This window comes from Schistocerca piceifrons, chromosome 2 (assembly GCF_021461385.2).
Source record: "Schistocerca piceifrons isolate TAMUIC-IGC-003096 chromosome 2, iqSchPice1.1, whole genome shotgun sequence".
NCBI lineage: Eukaryota > Metazoa > Arthropoda > Insecta > Orthoptera > Acrididae > Schistocerca > Schistocerca piceifrons.
The window spans coordinates 201544758-201563846 of record NC_060139.1 but is presented as its reverse complement, the minus strand read 5'-3'; the positions used below and the strand labels follow the sequence as shown (position 1 = coordinate 201563846).

The window sequence follows — 19089 nt, the reverse complement described above, 5'->3', positions numbered from 1 at the left end:
TGAGCTTGTGGAAGATCACAGCCAAGAAATGATTACGGAAGAGCTGATGTACTTGCACTGTGTTTCACAGCAAGAAGTTGTGAAGAGGAGTTCTTCAGAGGAGTAGGAGGAGGAGGGGGAGAATGAAGAGGAGGAATTGGTAACAGCAAAGCAGCAATCTTCTGGCGCAATAAGAGAAATGCTGAAAGCATGGGAATTGGTTGCATCGTACACTGAAAATCATCACACGAATAAAGCAGCGGCTACTCGTGCTACAAATTTATTTGAATATAATACTATGTCACATTTTCGCCAAGTGTTGATGTGTCGGTAGAAACAAATGACTATAGACAGCTTCCTAGTAAAAAAGAATTAATTATGTATCATGGACAACAAAATGCATAATACTGTATGTATAATTTTTTAATAAATGGAATGAATAAATAAAACTTTTAGTATTTTTTTCAGCGTGGAACGCATTATCGTAATTTACATTATGTTGTATTGGATAACTTGTTTCGCTTAACGAGTGTTTCGCACTACGAGTAAGATTCTGAACGAATTATGCTCGCTACACGTGGTTCCACTATATTATGGACAGAGAATAAACCGACGACGATATTGAGAAGTAGTAGGAATGAGATCAGGAATAAACTTATCAAAACTGGGGACCACAAACTAGACAAAGTGAAGGTTTTGTTTTACTTTGGAAGCAAACTAACATATGAAGATCGAAGCAATTGTTGTTGTTGTGGTCTTCAGTCCTGAGACTGGTTTGATGTAGCTCTCCATGCTACTCTATCCTGTGCAAGCTTCTTCATCTCCCAGTACCTACTGCAACCTACATCCTTCTGAATCTGCTTAGTGTATTCATCTCTTGGTCTCCCTCTACGATTTTTACCCTCCAAGCTGCCCTCCAATGCTAAATTGGTGATCCGTTGATGCCTCAGAACGTGTCCTACCAACCGGTCCCGTCCTCTTGTCACGTTGTTCCACAAACTCCTCTTCTCCCCAATTCTATTCAAAACCTCCTCATTAGTTATGTGATCTACCCATCTAATCTTCAGCATTCTTCTGTAGCACCACATTTCGAAAGCTTCTATTCTCTTCTTGTCAAAACTATTTATCGTCCATGTTTCACTTCCATAAATGGCTGCACACCATACAAATAATTTCAGAAACAACTTCCTGACACTTAAATCTATACTCGATGTTAACATATTTCTCTTCTTCAGAAACGCTTTCCTTGCCATTGCCAATCTACATTTTATATCCTCTCTACTTCGACCATTATCAGTTATTTTGCTCCCCAAATACCAAAACTCTTTTACTACTTTAAGTGTCTCATTTCCTAATCTGATTCCCTCAGCATCACCCGACTTAATTCGACTACATTCCATTATCGTCGTTTTGCTTTTGTTGATATTCATCTTATATCCTCCTTTCAAGACACTGTCCATTCCGTTCAACTGCTCTTCCAAGTCCTTTGCTGTCTCTGACAGAATTACAATGTCGTCGTTAAATCTCAAAGTCTTTATTTCTTCTCCATGGATTTTAACCCCACTCCCAATTTTTCTTTTGTTTCCTTTACTGCTTGCTCATGTACAGATTGAATAACATCGGGGATAGGTTACAACCTTGTCTCATTCCCTTCCCAACCACTGCATCCCTTTCATGCCCCTCGACTGTTATAACTGCAATCTGGTTTCTGTACAAATTGTAAATAGCCTTTCGTTCCCTGCATTTGAACCCTACAACCTTCAGAATTTGAAAGAGACTATTCCAGTCAACTTTGTCAAAAGCTTTCTCTATGTCTACAAATGCTAGAAAGGTAGGTTTACCATTCCTTAATGTATCTTCTAAGATAAGTCGCAGGGTCGGTATTGCCTCATGTGTTGCAACATTTCTATGGAATCCAAACTGATCTTCCCCGAGGTCGGCTTCTACCAGTTTTTCCGTTCGTCTGTAAAGAATTCGCGTTAGTATTTTGCAGCTGTGACTAATTAAACTGATAGTTCGGTAATTTTCACATCTGTCAACACCTGCTTTCTTTGGGATTGGAATTATTATAAAAAATAGACTAGCAGAGGCAAAGGGGTCATTTTTGGACAAAAGAAGTTTGCTGGTATAAAAGGTACGTTTTTAGGACAGCATCTTACGGGCCAGGAAATAAGACTCGAAACTAGAATGAAATTTTCACTCTGCAGGGTGTGTGCGCTGATATAAAACTTCCTGGTAGATTAAAGCTGTGTGCCGGACCGAGACTCGAGCTCGGAACCTTTGCCTTCCTCAGGCAAGTGCTTTACCATCTGAGCCACCCAAGCACAACTCACGACCACTCCTCAAAGCTGTTATTCCACCAGTATCCCGTCTCATAGCTTCCTGCAGGAGAGCTTCTATGACGTTTGGAAGGTAGGAGACGAGACACTGGCGGAATTAAAGGTGTGAGGATGGGTCGTGAGCCGTGCTTGGGTAGCTCAGATGGTAGAGCACTTGCAGAATCTGCGAGGAGTGGGACATGTGTAAAACATTCGCAAGAAGGGTGGACAGAATAACAAATGTTCAAATGCGTGTGAATTCCTAAGCGACCAAACTGCTCAGGTCATCGGTCCCTATACTTAGACACTACTTAAACTAACTTATGCTAAGAACAACACACATACCCATGCCCGAGAGAGGACTCGAACGTCTGGCGGGAGAGGCCGCACAGGATAACAGAACATATGTTAGTGCATTAAGGAATAACCTCCAAGATACTAGAGGGAGCTTTAGAGTACAAGATACGTAGGGAACGAAAGCTATTGGAATATACCAAAGAAAAAAATGAACACTTTGGTTGCAGCAAGTGCTACTCTGACATGAATAGTCTGTCAGGAAAGAAATTCGTGGTAGACTGCATCAAACCGATCAGAAGGTAAGTCAGTTCAAAGGCCTAAGGCAATGGTGTACAGTCTCCAATAGTACTGTGCCTGGTAAGAAGGTAAAATTGCAAACGAACCTTTCCGGTTAATGAAAGTTTCAATCTTTTAGTGCAATATGCACTTCAGTTAATTCTTCGTCACTGTAGAAGGAACTGAAAACGTTGGGAAATGGTTGTCTGCTTTTCTACAAATACTATTGACACTTTCAGTAAATACGAATTATAAATCCGTACACGAATCATTCACAGATATTATAAAAATTACTTCAAAGGTTTCATAAGAAATACTCATGGAGTTTTTAGTAGAACAGTAGCAAACTCCATTTCTTTTGTCATTCCTGAATCACTGCTTTCGTATTCATTTCCTGTGGCACTTTTGTTAACATGACGCTGGAGTATTCGGACGACGCGCCGTAAACGCAGTGTTTAGAGCCGAGCGACAGGAGTGGCGACAGCAGCGCCTCTGTCGGCCACACAGTGCACGTCGCGTCGCGTCGTAAATCCGTGATCGTAAAACAGCTCTCCGAGCTGGCTGTGTCCGCCGGCCATCGAGCAGAGTGAACAGCTCATACAGATATGTGTGGACGCACTCCAGGGAAACCGTGAAATGAGAAACGCGCCAAGGAAGCTGCGCAATGCGGGCTGCAGAGATGACGCGACTACCTCGCAGGTTTATATTCACCACGAGGATGTTTACCGCGAGAATTTGCACCCACCTGCTTCATGCTGGTCTCCCCATAGTCAATGTACTCAGCTGTGCAGTATTTGTCAACACCATAGTCATCTATCTCAGTAACGTTAAATCACTAGTAATGAGAAATCTTTGTCTCCACTGTATCAGATGCATTTCCCACTACCTCTGTCTCTTATCCAAACACCTGATATTTGCCATTGATGTGGGAGTCATTTAAGCCCTGGCCGTACCCAAATGCTGATTAACACAATCAGTCTATAAAAAGGGAGCGAGACAAACGCAGGTAGTTACTTGCCAATACAATTGTTTCGCTGGTGTTGATAGTTCTATTTAAAAAATTATGAATCTACCTATCTTTATAGGTAAAAGCCCAAACTCTAAAATTTTCTTGGAATGTACAAGTCTAAAACCAGGCCAAAATTCTTAGATTTCTGTATGTTGTGTTTAGTACAAATACATTAATACAAATACATTAGCTTACCTTGTGTAATATATTAATTGGTTATACATAACTTCTTACTTGGAGATGACAAAAGCTAATAGGATAAAACCATCGTGGATTTGGTAAATAATTTTGGATAACGAAGCTACTAGCTTATAAAACTGAGCTATAATTCCATTTTAAAATAGTATTGTATGTGATTTTTAACTCATTTGTAAGGAACTATTCCTCCATATAAAACTACGGTACTGATATTTGTAAACTGAATTGAGCAAACCTAGCGGCAAATTAGAGTACCTGTACCTTTTAAAAGTGTAGTAAGTGTTAAGGTGAATTTTATGGACCAGACACTAGCAGAGAAGTGATGGTATGTGTAATGGTGTATTCACTTGGTGTTTCACACTGTGATTATGAAGCAGTTGTCAAATTGTTACTCTTATAATGACAATAAAACAACCGGACACAGCTGAATGGGACAAACAAAGACAGTAGATAGTGCGTGGCCTCTACCATTCAGGGGCTGTGTAACGCCTCGAAAGGGGCTTAGAAATTTCTCTACAAAATCATGGCTTATGAATACTGCATTGGACAGTGATAATTATTAGTTTCATCATTTTTCCCAATTCATGAATTGTAACTGAATGAAAATCAGAGAAGTATACGATTGACCTAGTGTTAGTGAACTCTAACAATATATTTGATGAACGATAAAAAGAGACTACCGACTATTTTTCTCTTCCCTTCCGTATCTTGAACAGAGCATGCAAACATCTGTTTTAGTGAACTAGTGTAATTTCATTATTCGAATAATAATTAATCCAGACAATAACTTGTTTTATTTTAAGGAGTATGACACAATATCCTACTGATAAATGTTAACAAGAATCGCTGTGTAGCACATCAGTATTTGGTAGCATTACGTTGACTAGAACTCTCAGTCAGACGCCGAAAGGCACAGATCGAACCTTCTTAAAGTATAAATCTCTTTCTAAAAATGAATTTACTTTTTATGCAGCAGATTGTTATCAGATCTTTTCTAAGTCAACTTTCGTTCAGCGCGGCATTTTAAATTTCCTGTGCGTAGTCAATTATTGACTTGCTGCTAACGATGTATTTTAAGCCCAGACAGGCATAAGTGGATAAAAATTATAGAGAGTTTTCATTACAACTTTCAATGAAGATAATTATTCGAGGAGTCATTTTACATTTTAGCAGTTCTGTGTCTAGCTGAAGCCAAATTAAGTACTTTGAACTTACCTAACGGGAGTGCTAGTTATAACGTTTCCGCCCTCCCGTATCTGAAATACAAATTCAAACGTTACTTAAAGAAAAGTTTATTTCCTCATTCTCCTACACATGTAAACGTTACACCCTCCATCTTCAGTTTACATAATAAGTAAAAGTTACATTAACTTATATGTACCCGTGTATTATCTCATTCGACCCCATTACAACGCATGCAGTTTCAGGTGAGCAAACACAATCAAATTTTGTATGGTACATTGCTCATAAAAAAGTGAAACACCCAGAAGACACGGTCGGAAGTCAAGTTAACTTCGTACAGTTGCCCACTATTGGTGGGTAGTATGTAAATGATTAGAATAGCAATCCTCTGTGACAGAACGATCACCAAAATGTCCGCGTTTAGTGTTCTTACCAGTACTAGTAGGTCTATAAGAGGCATGAACAGCTTCATAGGTCGAAAGGTCGCTACGAAGGGGACATATTCCGTGTACCCCTGTGAGACAAAGTTATCATCACCTGATAGAGTGTCAAAGGCGCTTCATTGTGGGCTCCGATTTGCTCAGTTGGTCGAATCGTGCAATATCCAATTTGTGAGGCACTCCGATCTGACGGTGGCTTGATGTTGGACAGCATGGAAACGTGATGGCAGACATTCAGGTCGTCTTGGTTTTGGTCGAACACGTGTGACCATAGCGTAGGAGAATCGCCGTATTGTGCACCAAGCACATGGTAACCCATTCATACCTGCGCCTGCCATCCGAGAACAAGTAATGAGCTCTCTGCAACATTCTTTGTCATCCCGCAATATTGGTCAGAGACAGGCAGCAGTCGGACTACCGAATTCTAATCCCAAGCCTATGCTGCCGTTGACACCACAGCAAAGATGGCTGCGTTTGAAATAGTGTTGTGAACGGGAAAAGCTGACTATTCATGAGTAACTCATTGTTCAGTGATGAATCGCGGATCTGCTCTGATCCAGATGACTATCATCGGTGAGTATGGTGGTGATATGGGGAGAGGTTCGGTTCTTCCAATGTTCTGGTGAGGCTCAGCGATGTTACTTCTGGTGCCGTGGTGTAGGGAGCTATTGGGTATGACTTCAGATCACAGCTGATAATAACTGAGGTATGTGTTAGAACAACGGCATGTCGCAGACATCCTGCGTCCTCATATGTTATCTCTCAAATGACAGTGTTGTGATGACAATTTTCATCATTCTGCATGATGCTGAGGTATTCCAGTGGCCACCTAGATCCCTAGATCTGTCCATCTGTAAGTAGGCTGTTTAGGTTTTTTTTATTGGTAACGCCACGTAGCGCTCTGTATTAAAATCACTGGCTGTGCTGTGTGCAGTCCGTGGCTGGTTTGCATTGTTGTTTGCTGTTGTAGTGTTGGGCAGTTGGCTGTTAACAGCGCGTAGCGTTGCGCAGTTGGAGGTGAGCCGCCAGCAGTGGTGGATGTGTGGAGAGAAATGGCGGAGTTATGAGAACGGATGATCTGGACGTGTGTCCATCAGAGACAGTAAATTTGTAAGACTGGATGTCATGAACTGCTATATACATTATGACTTTTGAACACTATTAAGGTAATATACATTGTTTGTTCTCTATCAAAATCTTTCATTTGCTAACTATGCCTATCAGTAGTTATGGCCTTCAGTAGTTTGAATCTTTTATTTAGCTGGCAGTAGTGGCGGTCGCTATATTGCAGTAGTTCGAGTAACGAAGGTTTTTGTGACGTAAGTGATTTGTGAAAGGGGTAGTTTAGTGTTAGTCAGGGCCATTCTTTTGTAGGGATTATTGAAAGTCAAATTGCGTTGCGCTAAAAATATTGTGTGTCAGTGTAGTGTTGATCAGAATAGGTAAAGAGCGAAATGTCTGAGTATGTTCAGTTCTGCTCAGCTGTTTGAAAATCAAATAATGTAAGAGGTTTACCAGCACAGTAATTCATTAATTTTTCTAAGGGGACGTTCCACATCCAAAGAATTAGAAATGGGCAAACTGAAACACGTAACTGCTCCGAAACAAATGAAACAGTACAATGTAATGTTTCGATACGCTGTTTCGAAACAGTGAAACAGTTTGTGTTTTGTAATCTAATAAACCTACACATTTTATCATCTTGACTGTCTACTGTATAAGTATGTCCACTTAAACATAAATGAGGTGCGAGAGCGCTAATCATATCGCAGAAAGTATGAAATTATCACTTAGGCGTCTTGGCAGTTCCGTATTTTTGTAGCAAATGCGCTGCTTTCGTGTCGTGTGACTTTCATACTTTTCAATTGGCTGAGGACAGCCATAGCTGAAGACAGAAGAGCCACCACGAATGGAACTGGAGGTGGGAGCAAACTGCAAAAACAACGGATATGCTACTGGGATTCCCACATTCCGTTAGTATGGGTAATATACCCATCCTGCTGATTTCCAGGCACACAAAGGGAATCATTGAGGATAATAGGCACAGTGACTACAGACTCACAAATAACGCCAAATAATTCGAATAAATAACAAAATATAACAGAAGAAAATGTTGTCTTTCAAGGTGTTTCGAACCGTTACTATAAATTCACCATGCTTCCTAGTCCTTCCCGTTCACCATTACACTATCAGTGATATGTCAAACAGGTTGCTTGCAATTATACCTACATCAAATTTATGTATATGTCTAATAACTGTCACTCTACGCCTTTTTTTATTCAAAATGTTGTAGGCTTACTTACGTTTCTTAATATGATTACTGTACATGAATAGAGAAGCGTATGTTATCAGAAAGTGTAATTTAACAATGATTTTCACATATTTATTATTCTGAATGTGAATAGTATGCGTTGTTTTATTGCTTGGGTAGTGTTTATAAAGCAGGTGTTACGCCATTTCGGAATATGACAGACAGCTAGAAACGAAGCTTTATTTTCGGATATCTTAAGCTTCATGCTATTGCCTGTCAAAAAGATTTCGACACTCTTGAAAGTGTTTCATGAAGAGGCATGTTAAATGTGTTTCAGTACCTGTGCCGAGCCCGAATCTCGTCCGACACAGAGGGGAGTGAAACCACTGTTTCGATACAATTAGTCCGTCCCAAGCACTGGTGGACTGAAACAGCCTTATTTTGAAACAATGATACAGTTTGTGTGTCTGGCTCGAGACCGAATCTGGTCCAGTTATCCGAGACAGGGGTGGAATGAAACATCACTGTTTCGAAACAGTGAACCGTAGCCGTTCCGAAACACTGAAAGAGTTCCACGTATCGATACACTGTATCGAAACATAGAAACAGTGGCCAAGTCTACAAAGAATATGTGTGGGATAACATCGGAAATCATGTCCGTCCCACTGCCAGTATCCTTCATACCAAGCACCAGTTGCGGACTAGCTTGCATCAGGAGAGCATGCAATGATGTTATCACACCCTTCTCAACGGAATCAGTGCGTGTATCTAAGCCAGAAGGGCTGCATCATCATATTGATAAATAAGCTAATACTGCCAAGTTCTTTTTAAATTTGACTCGATTTGATAATCACTGCAGTAACGTTACATCAAAACATGAAGTTTCATTTAGTAGCCCCTTCTCCTTCTTTTGTGCGCCCAGTGTATTTTACAAAAATAAAATGAGACTCGCCGAAAATGAAACATGCCAGGTGTAGAAGTATGAAACCGGTGTTTGACTGCAATAACAATACGTCTGTTGTTTGAAACTGATAGATAATCTTTTATTCAAAATAATCTCTATTGCTATTTTTACGTTTCTCCCGCCTCTCCGGAAGGTTATTAATGCCACCCAAAAAATAAAAAATAAAAAAACAGTTCTTTTGAAGCGAACCAGTCAGCGAGCCATTTTCGTACATTTTCATACAAACCGAAGCGTTGTTCAGCGAGAGCTTGTCCTAGCGATGTAAATAGATGATAATCGAACGGAGCCAAGTCTGGAGAACAAGCCGCATGCCCTAGTATTTCCAAAGCGAATGCCTCCATCGTTTCCCTGACACGTTTTGCTATTGGTGATGGGGACTTATCATGGAGCAATATGACTCTGTGTTGCCTTTTCCCATATTTCAGTCGATTTAAATCGATCATTTGCTGTTGGTAGCGATCAGTGTTTAACGGTTTCACCAGGTTTTAGCAGCTCATAATAGACGACACCCTTCTGATCCCACCAAACACGGAGCATTGTCTTCTTTCCAAAGCGATTTGGTGTTGCAGTGGACGTCGATGGTTTGCCTGGATTCACCCATGATTTACGACAACATATGATTCTCCATTATATCCATTTTTCATCACCTGCCACTATTCGATGGGGAAACGACTTTGTTTTGTATCTGGGTAGCAGCATTTCCCAAGTGGTCTTTCGATTTGCATGCTGCTTTTCATTCAGTTCACGCGGAACCCATTTTCCCAATTTCTGCACCTTTCTCATAACTTCCAACTGAAGAGAAATGGCTTTCTGCTTCACATTCAAATGTTCCGCGAGTTTCTGTAGAGTTAGAGTATCATCTTCAACCAGTAAGGCCTGCAATTCGTTGTCTTCGAACTTTTTCGGTGGTTTCCCGCACTCGTCGTTTCTCACGTCAAAATCACCACATTTGAAATTTTTTATTTACTTGAAACACTGTGTTTTCCCAAGAGCATTTTCGCCGAAAGCTTCGACATGCATTCCATGCGATTTTGCAGCAGTTTTCTTCAAACGATAATAGAAAACCAATGCTGTCCGCAAATCGTAGTTCGTTGGCACAAAACTCGGCGCATTTACGAGCTTGAAACAGATACTGAAGTATGGAATTCGGGTTACTGTGTGCTGACATTCGTCGTCAGCCATTATAAGAAGCAGACGCCGCTGCAGACGCGGTCTCACGGGCGCTACACTGACGCCTAGCACCATCTATAGCGAAATTCCGGTTTCATACTTCTACACCTGGTAAGGGCCGAATCACGATAGGCGTAGTGTAAAAATCCAAACATGTCGGTCTCTCTACTATCCGTGTTTCAAAACATTTTTGAGAAGGCAGTGAGTAAAAGTGTGGGAACACATCTTAAGAGGAGAGCTAGATATTTAAACACAACGATTTCAACGTCCAACAACAGTATCTGGACTGATCACCCGCTGCTTTACCGTTCCACTATAACGTTTCAGTACCAGTTCGTGCATAACACTGTGAGAGCTACCGACACACTGGTCCGAAATGCTAAATAAATCGCACAACTATGTTATTGAACTTCTTTGTCGAGGCCGATCCTAGCTCACCTACTTTAATTCTCTAAATCTAGCAGAGACAAAACTACAATGCCGTTACCAGAGTCCGCATACACAGGTATAGGTTCATCTGCAATGGTAAAGACAGCACTTGGTTTACGTACGTATTTCTGCTTGATAAAGTCAGATTTATCTTTTGCATTTCATTTTAGTTTTTGGTATAAAACAGCTGTGTCACTAACAGTAATATGACCTTGAATTGTACGTCATTAATCGAAAAAAAATTATTTTGAAGGTCTAGTAAGTATATTGTAGACCGGTATCACACACTCATTACACCACTGAATAAAAGCGCTTAGATTATATAGATACAGATAGGTAGTTACATCACTACTGAAAGAGACATATAACGTGCCATGTAGGTTAGACAGGAAATAAATAAAACCTACGACAGCGCTTATATTTTTACACGGTTCTTACGTTTTTTTCCATAAAACTAAAAATATCATGAAACAGATAGACATGTAAAATATTAACGGGTGAGAGTGTGAATACTGCTTTACGATAAAAAATGTGAATGACGCTACAAACTGTTCTAATTTGCCTTCTGCTATAAGCTAATATCGGAAGATTACCTGCGGCAATGTCTGTTAATTCCTTGCTTCGTGCACGTCATAACAGAGCTATAATAGTTTCTGCGCCCGTTTAGCTTCACCCTCCCTCCACCCTGTTCCTCCACTCCCTCTCCACCCTTGCTCCATGTCCCTGTTTAGCATCTAATAAACTGCAGAGTCGACGATTTAATCAATAATCTCGCTTACTGAAAATATGAGTCTGTGTCAGTTAAAGGATTACATGTTGGGCTCTAGCGCTCAGTTCATTATCTGTCGATAACTCTGCTATTACAATAGGAGCGTGTATGTAGCCGAGCAATACAGCACGTATGAGGTAGGTGCCAGTGAAGCGGTGTAACGAAGACTAAACGCCAGGCTCCATTATTAATCCTCCAATTACGCTGCTTGCTGGGCACCCGATAAAGGGAATTGCCAATGAGTGATTAAGCCATTCGCAGTGCTAGCTGTGACCATCTGGCCTCGCAAATTAACGGTGGCGATACGGAAAAAAAACTGAACGGAAAAATTACGACACCACTTCAAACGCCGAGGTGCTAACGTACGTAATTTCCCGTGCCGTCAGTTGGCGTCTGGGTAAATTGCGAATAATGAGACCAGTGTCAAATTACGAGTGTTATTCGGAAAGTAAGGAACGATGGGACGCGAAATGGAAAATGCAGTGAAAATCTGATGAAGCTTTGCACATATGCGTTGGGCACTGTATTTAGTATGCCCCTCGATCGCATCATGTCGCTCTTTTTGGTTCTGAGCTCACAGTGAGAACGCAAAGATGGCTAGAAATTAGCATCTCCCGCCAAGTATGAGGGCCTGGCGAAAGATTTCGCCTGAAGCTATGCAATCCACATAACGTAACTGTCATGCGGTTCGTTCTACATGACAATTCAAAAATGTTCAAATGTGTGTGAAATCCTATGGGACTTAACTGCTAAGGTCATCAGTCCCTAAGCTTACACACTACTTAACCTAAATTATCCTATGGACAAACACACACGCCCATGCCCGAGGGAGGACTCGAACCTCCGCCGGGACCAGCCTCACAGTCCAGCACTGCAGAACCTTAGACCGCTTGGTTAATCCTGCGCGGCTACACGACAATTCTCGGCCTCACTGTGCAGGGGTCAATTAAAACGCTCCTGCAGCTTTTCCGATGGGATGTGTTTGATCACCCGCATTACAGCCCGTAAATGGCTAAACCTGAGGTTCATCTCTGCTCAAATGAACCGCTAGCTATTAATACAATATTTTGACACATACAATGAGCTGCAGTCCAGAGTAGAAAATTGTCGAAAAGCACTGGCGGCTGTCTTCTATAACGCAGGAATTAAAAAGTTGGTACATCGCTACGACATATGTCTCAGTCTGAGCGACACTGTGTAGAGAAGTAGCTGGAAGGTGTAGCTGACCGTTTCAAATAAAACTGTTTTGATTTTCACTGATTTTCTCTTCTTCTACTTGTGCCCCAAATTCTTCTTTTCTCCAATTTTATTCAGTACCTCCTCATTAGTTATGTGATCTACCTATTTAATCTTCAGCATTCTTCTGTAGCACCACATTTCGAAAGCTCCTATTCAGCATCTACATGGATACTCTGCACATCATATTTAATTGCCTGGCATAGGGTTCATCGAACCACCTTCACAATTCACTGTTATTTCAGTGTCTATTAGCGCGCGAAAAGAACGAACACCTGTATCTTTCCATACGAGCTCTGATTTCCCTTTTTTTGTCAAGGAGATCATTTTTCCCTATGTAGGTCGAGGTCAACAAAATATTTTCGTATTCGGAGGAGAAAGTTGGTGATGGAATTTCGTGAGAAGATTCCGTCGCAACGAAAAACGCCTTTCTTTTAATGATGTCCAGCTCAAATCCTGTATCATTTCAGTGACACACTCTCCAATATTTCGCGATAATACAAAACGTGCTGCCCTTCTTTGAACTTTTTCGATGTACTCCGTCAGTCCTATCTGCTAAGAATCCCACAACGCGCAGCAGTATTCTAAAAGAGGACAGACAGGCGTAGTGTAGGCAGTCTCCTTAGTAGATCTGTTACATTTTCTAAGTGTCCTGCCAATAAAACGTTCTCTTTCGTTAGCTTTCCTCACAACGTTTTCTATGTGTTTCATGCAATTTAAGTTCTTCATAATTGTAATTCCTAGGAATTTAGTTGAATTTACGGCTTTTACATTTGACTGATTTGACGTGTAACCAAAGTTTAACGAATTCCTTTCGCCAGTAATGTGGATTACCTCGCACTCTTCGTTATTTAGAGCCAACTGCCAATTTTCGCACCATTCAGATGTGTTTTCTAAATCGTTTTACAATTTGTTTTGATCTTCTAATGACTTTATTAGTCAATAAACAACAGCGTCATCTGCAAACAAACTAAGACGGCTGCTCAGATTGTCTCCCAAATCGTTTATATAGCTAAGGAACAGTAAAGGTCCTCTGACACTACCCTGAGGAAACACTACTCTTTTACTCGATAACTTTCCGTCAATCACTACGAACTGTGACCTTTCTGACAGGAAGCCACAAATCCAGTCACATAACTCAGACGATATTCCTTAAGCACGCAATTTCACTACAATCCGCTTGTGTAGTACAGTGTCAAAAGCCTTCCGGAAATCTGGAAATACGGAATCGAGCTGAAATCCCTTGTCAATAGCACTCAATACCTCTTGCGAATAAAGAGCTAGTTGGGTTTCACAAGAACGATGTTTTCTAAATCCGGGTTGACTGTGTGTCAATAGACCGTTTCCCCCAAGGTAGTTCATAATGTTCGAACACAATATATGTTCCAAAATTTTGCTGCATATCTGCGTTAATGATGTTGTTGTTGTTGCTGTGGTCTTCAGTCTTGAGACTGGTTTGATGCAGCTCTCCATGCTACTCTATCCTGTGCAAGCTTCTTCATCTCCCAGTACCCAGCACTGCAACCTACAGCCTTCTGAATTTGCTTAGTGAATTCATCTCTTGGTCTCCCTCTACGATTTTTACCCTCCACGCTCCCCTCCAATACTAAATTGGTGATCCCTTGATGCCTCAGAACATGTCCTACAAACCGATCCCTTCTTCTGGTTAAGTTGTGCCACAAACTTCTCTTCTCCCCAATCCTATTCAATACTTCCTCATTAGTTATGTGACCTACCCATCCAATCTTCAGCATTTTTTTGTAGCACCACATTTCGAAAGCTTCTATTCTCATCTTGTCCAAACTATTTATCGTCCATGTTTCACTTCCATACATGGCTACACTCCATACAAATACTTTCAGAAATGACTTACTGACACTTAAATCTATACTCGATGTTAACAAATTTCTCTTCTTCAGAAACGCTTTCCCTGCCATTGCCAGTCTACATTTTATATCCTCTCTACTTCGACCATCATCAGTTATTTTGCTCCCCAAATAGCTAAACTCCATTACTACTTTAAGTGTCTCATTTCCTAATCTAATTCCCTCAGCATCACCCGACTTTATTTGACTACATTCCATTATCCTTGTTTTGCTTTTGTTGATGTTCATCTTATATCCTCCTTTCAAGACACTGTCCATTCCATTCAACTGCTCTTCCAAGTCCTTTGCTCTCTCTGACAGAATTACAATGTCATCGGCGAACCTCAAAGTTTTTATTTCTTCTCCATGAATTTTAATACCTACCCCGAATTTTTCTTTTGTTTCCTTTACTGCTTGCTCAATATACAGATTGAACAACATCGGGGAGAGGCTACAACCCTGTCTTACTCCCTTCCCAACCACTGCTTCCCTTTCATGTCCCTCGACTCTTATAACTGCCATCTGGTTTCTGTACAAATAGTAAATAGCCTTTCGCTCCCTGTATTTTTCCCCTGCCACCTTTAGAATTTGAAAGAGAGTATTCCAGTCAACATTGTCAATAGCTTTCTCTAAGTCTACAAATGCTAGAAACGTAGGTTTGCCTTTCTTTAATCTTTCTTCTAAGATAAGTCGTAAGGTCAGTATTGCCTTCTTGAAGTCTGAGGGTATTTCGCCTGTTTCATACATCTTGCTCACCAGATGGTAGAGTTTTGTCAGGACTGGATTTCCCAAGGCCGTCAGTAGTTCCAATGGAATGTTGTCTACTCCGGAGGCTTTGTTTCGACTCAGGTCTTTCAGTGCTCTGTCAAACTCTTCACGCAGTATCATATCTCCCATTTCATCTTCATCTACATCCTCTTCCATTTCCACAATATTGTCCTCAGGTACATCACCCTTGTATAGACCCTCAATATACTCCTTCCATCTTTCTGCTTTCCCTTCTTTGCTTAGAACTGGGTTTCCATCTGAGCTCTTGATATTCATACAAGTCGTTCTCTTATCTCCAAAGGTCTCTTTAATTTTCCTGTAGGCAGTATCTATCTTAGCCCCAGTGAGATAGGCCTATACATCCTTACATTTGTCCTCTAGCCATCCCTGCTTAGCCATTTTGCACTTCCTGTCGATCTCATTTCTGAGACGTTTGTATTCCTTTTTGCCTGCTTCATTTACTGAATTTTTATATTTTCTCCTTTCATCAATTAAATTCAATATTTCTTCTCTTACCCAAGGATTTCTACTAGCCCTCGTCTTTTTACCTACTTGATCCGCTGCTGCCTTCGCTACTTCATCCCTTAAAGCTACCCATTCTTCTTCTACTGTACTTCTTTCCCCCATTCCTGTCAATTGTTCCCTTATGCTCTCCCTGAAACTCTGTACAACCTCTGGTTCTTACAGTTTATCCAGGTCCCATCACCTTAAATTCCCACCTTTTTGCAGTTTCTTCAGTTTTAATCTACAGGTCATAACCAATAGATTGTGGTCAGAGTCCACATCTGCCGCTGGAAATGTCTTACAATTTAAAACCTGGTTCCTAAATCTCTGTCTTACCATTATATAATCTATCTGATACCTTTTAGTATCTCCAGGGTTCTTCCATGTATACAACCTTCTTTCATGATTCTTAAACCAAGTGTTAGCTATGATTATGTTGTGCTCTGTGCAAAATTCTACCAGGCGGCTTCCTCTTTCATTTCTTAGCCCCAATCCATATTCACCTACTATGTTTCCTTCTCTCCCTTTTCCTACACTCGAATTCCAGTCACCCATGACTATTAAATTTTCGTCTCCCTTCACAATCTGAATAATTTCTTTTATTTCATCATACATTTCTTCAATTTCTTCGTCATCTGCAGAGCTAGTTGGCATATAAACTTGTACTACTGTAGTAGGTGTGGGCTTCGTATCTATCTTGGCCACAATAATGCGTTCAGTTTGCTGTTTGTAGTAGCTTACCCGCATTCCTATTTTCCTATTCATTATTAGACCTACTCCTGCATTACCGCTATTTGATTTTGTATTTATAACCCTGTAGTCACCTGACCAGAAGTCTTGTTCCTCCTGCCACCGAACTTCACTAAGTCCCACTATATCTAACTTCAACCTATCCATTTCCCTTTTTAAATTTTCTAACCTACCTGCCCGATTAAGGGATCTGACATTCCACGTTCCGATCCGTAGAACGCCAGTTTTCTTTCCCTGATAACGACATCCTCTTGAGTATTCCCCGCCCGGAGATCCGAATAGGAGACTATTTTACCTCCGGAATATTTTACCCAAGAGAACGCCATCATCATTTAATCATACAGTAAAGCTGCATGCCCTCGGGAAAAATTACGGCTGTAGTTTCCCGTTGCTTTCAGCCGTTCGCAGTACCAGCACAGCAAGGCCGTTTTGGTTATTGTTACAAGGCCAGATCTGTCAATCATCCAGACTGTTGCCCTTGCAACTACTGAAAAGGCTGCTGCACTTCTTCAGGAACCACACGTTTGTCTGGCCTCTCAACAGATACCCCTCCGTTGTGGTTGCACCTACGGTACGGCTATCTGTATCACTGAGGCACGCAAGCCTCCCCACCAACGGCAAGGTCCATGGTTCATGAGGAGGGGAGGGGGGACGTTAATGATATGGGCCTGTAATTCAGTGGATTACTCTTACTAGCTTTCTTGAATATTGGTGTGACCTCCAGTCTTTGGGAACGGTTCTTTCGTACGCTAATGGTTGTATACGATTGTGAAGTATGGAGCTAATGCATCAGCGTACTCTGAAAGGAACCTAACTGGTACACAGTCTAGACCAGAAGAATTGTTTTTGTTAAGTGATGTAAGTTGCTTCACTACTCCGAGGATATATGGTTCTACGTTACTCATGTTGGCAGCTATTCGTGATTCGAATTCTGGAATATTTACTTCGTCTTCTTTTGTGAAGGCATTTCGGAAGGCTGTTTTTAGTAACTCTGCTTTGGCAGCACTGTCTTCGATAGTATCTCCATCCCTGTCGCGCAGTAAGGCATTGATTGTTTCTTGCCGCTAACATACTTCACATCTCTTTGGATTTTCTGCCAGGTGTCGAGACAAAGTTTCGTTGTGGAAACTGTTATAAGCATCTCCCATTGAAGTTCACAATTTGGCATGTTTGTTTCGTTGTTTCTGCAACAGTGTTATGACCCGCTTTGTGTACCAAAGAGGATATAAATGTCTCAATTGCTGCCGATACTATTTCTCTGAATTTAAGCCAAATCTCTGAATTTAAGCCAAAACTGGTCTAAGCCTATGTCATTAATTTGGAATGAGTGGAGATTGTTTCTCAGGAAGGCGTCAAGTGAATTTTTGTCTGCTTTTTTGAATAGGTATTTTTTTCGTTTTTTTTTAGAGGATTTGGGGGTTACAATATTCAATCTCGCTACGACAGCCCTGTGTTCATTAATTCCCGTATCGGTTTAATGCTCGTTATTAACTCAGGATTATTTGTTGCTAACATGTCAAGAGTTTTTTCACAGCCGTTTGCTATTCGCGTGGGCTCATGAACTAACTGCTCGAAATAACTTTCAGAGAATGCGTTTAGCATAATTTCGGATTATGTTTTATGCTTACCTCTGGAATTAAGCATGTATTTTCGCCAACATATCGGGGGTAAGTTAAAGTCACCACCAACTATAATCGTATGAGTCGGGTACGTGTTTGAAATTGAACTCAAGTTTTCTTTGAACATTTCAGCAGCTATATCATCTGAATTTGGAGGTCAGTAAAAGGATCCAATTATTATTTTATTCCGGTTGCCAACAATGACCTCTGCCTATACTAACTCACAGGATGTAGGTATTTCATTCTCGCGGCAAGATAAACTACTTCTAACAGCAACAAACACGCCATCGCCTACTGTGTTTATCCTATCCTTTCGGAACACCGTTAGGTTCTTCGCAAAAATTTCGGCCAAACTTATCTCCAGCTTCAGCCAGCTGTCAGTGCCTATCACTATTTGAGCGTCAGTGCTATTAGCGATTGGCGCTCTGGTACGTTCCCAACAAAGCTACGACAATTTACAAAAATTGTACCGATGGTTCCTGTATCTACGTTCTTCCTGTGTTCGACCTGCACCCTTTGTGACTGAAGCCCTTCTTGTGTTTTACCGAGACCCTCTAACGTAATAAACCGCCCATTCCACGTCACACAGCCCATACTACCCGTGTAGCCGGCTCCCGTGTATAGTGGACACCTGACCTATTTAGAGGAACCCGAAACCCAACCACCCTTTGGCGCAAGTCGAGGAATCTGCAGCCTACACGGTCGCAGAACCGCCTGAGCCTCTGATTCAGACCTTCCACTCGGCTCTGTACCATAAGTCCGTAATCGGTCCTGTCGACTGTTGCAAATGATCAGCTCTGCTTTCATCTTGCAAGCAACACTGGCAGCCTTTACCACTTCCGTTAGCCGCTCGAAACCAGAGAGAATTTCTTCTGATCCAAAGTGACACACATCGTTGGTACCGACGTGAGCCACCACCTGCATTTGGCTACACCTGTGCTCTTCATGGCGTCCAGTAGGACTCGTTCCACATCTGGGATGACTCCACCCGGTATGCAGACGGAGTGCACATTGGTTTTCTTTCCCTTCTTGACAGGCATGTCCCTAAGGGGCCCCATAACGCGC

The 19089-nt window shown here is 41.3% G+C and overlaps 1 long non-coding RNA gene across 1 annotated transcript in view; it reads right to left on the bottom strand.

Moving 5' to 3' along the window:
- The window catches only part of LOC124775102, a 322915-nt gene that overhangs the window by 106027 nt on the left and 197799 nt on the right, over positions 1-19089 (bottom strand). The window contains exon 2 of the long non-coding RNA XR_007015596.1: positions 5293-5333. This is a non-coding gene — a long non-coding RNA (uncharacterized LOC124775102). The remainder of the gene's footprint in view (positions 1-5292; positions 5334-19089) is intronic.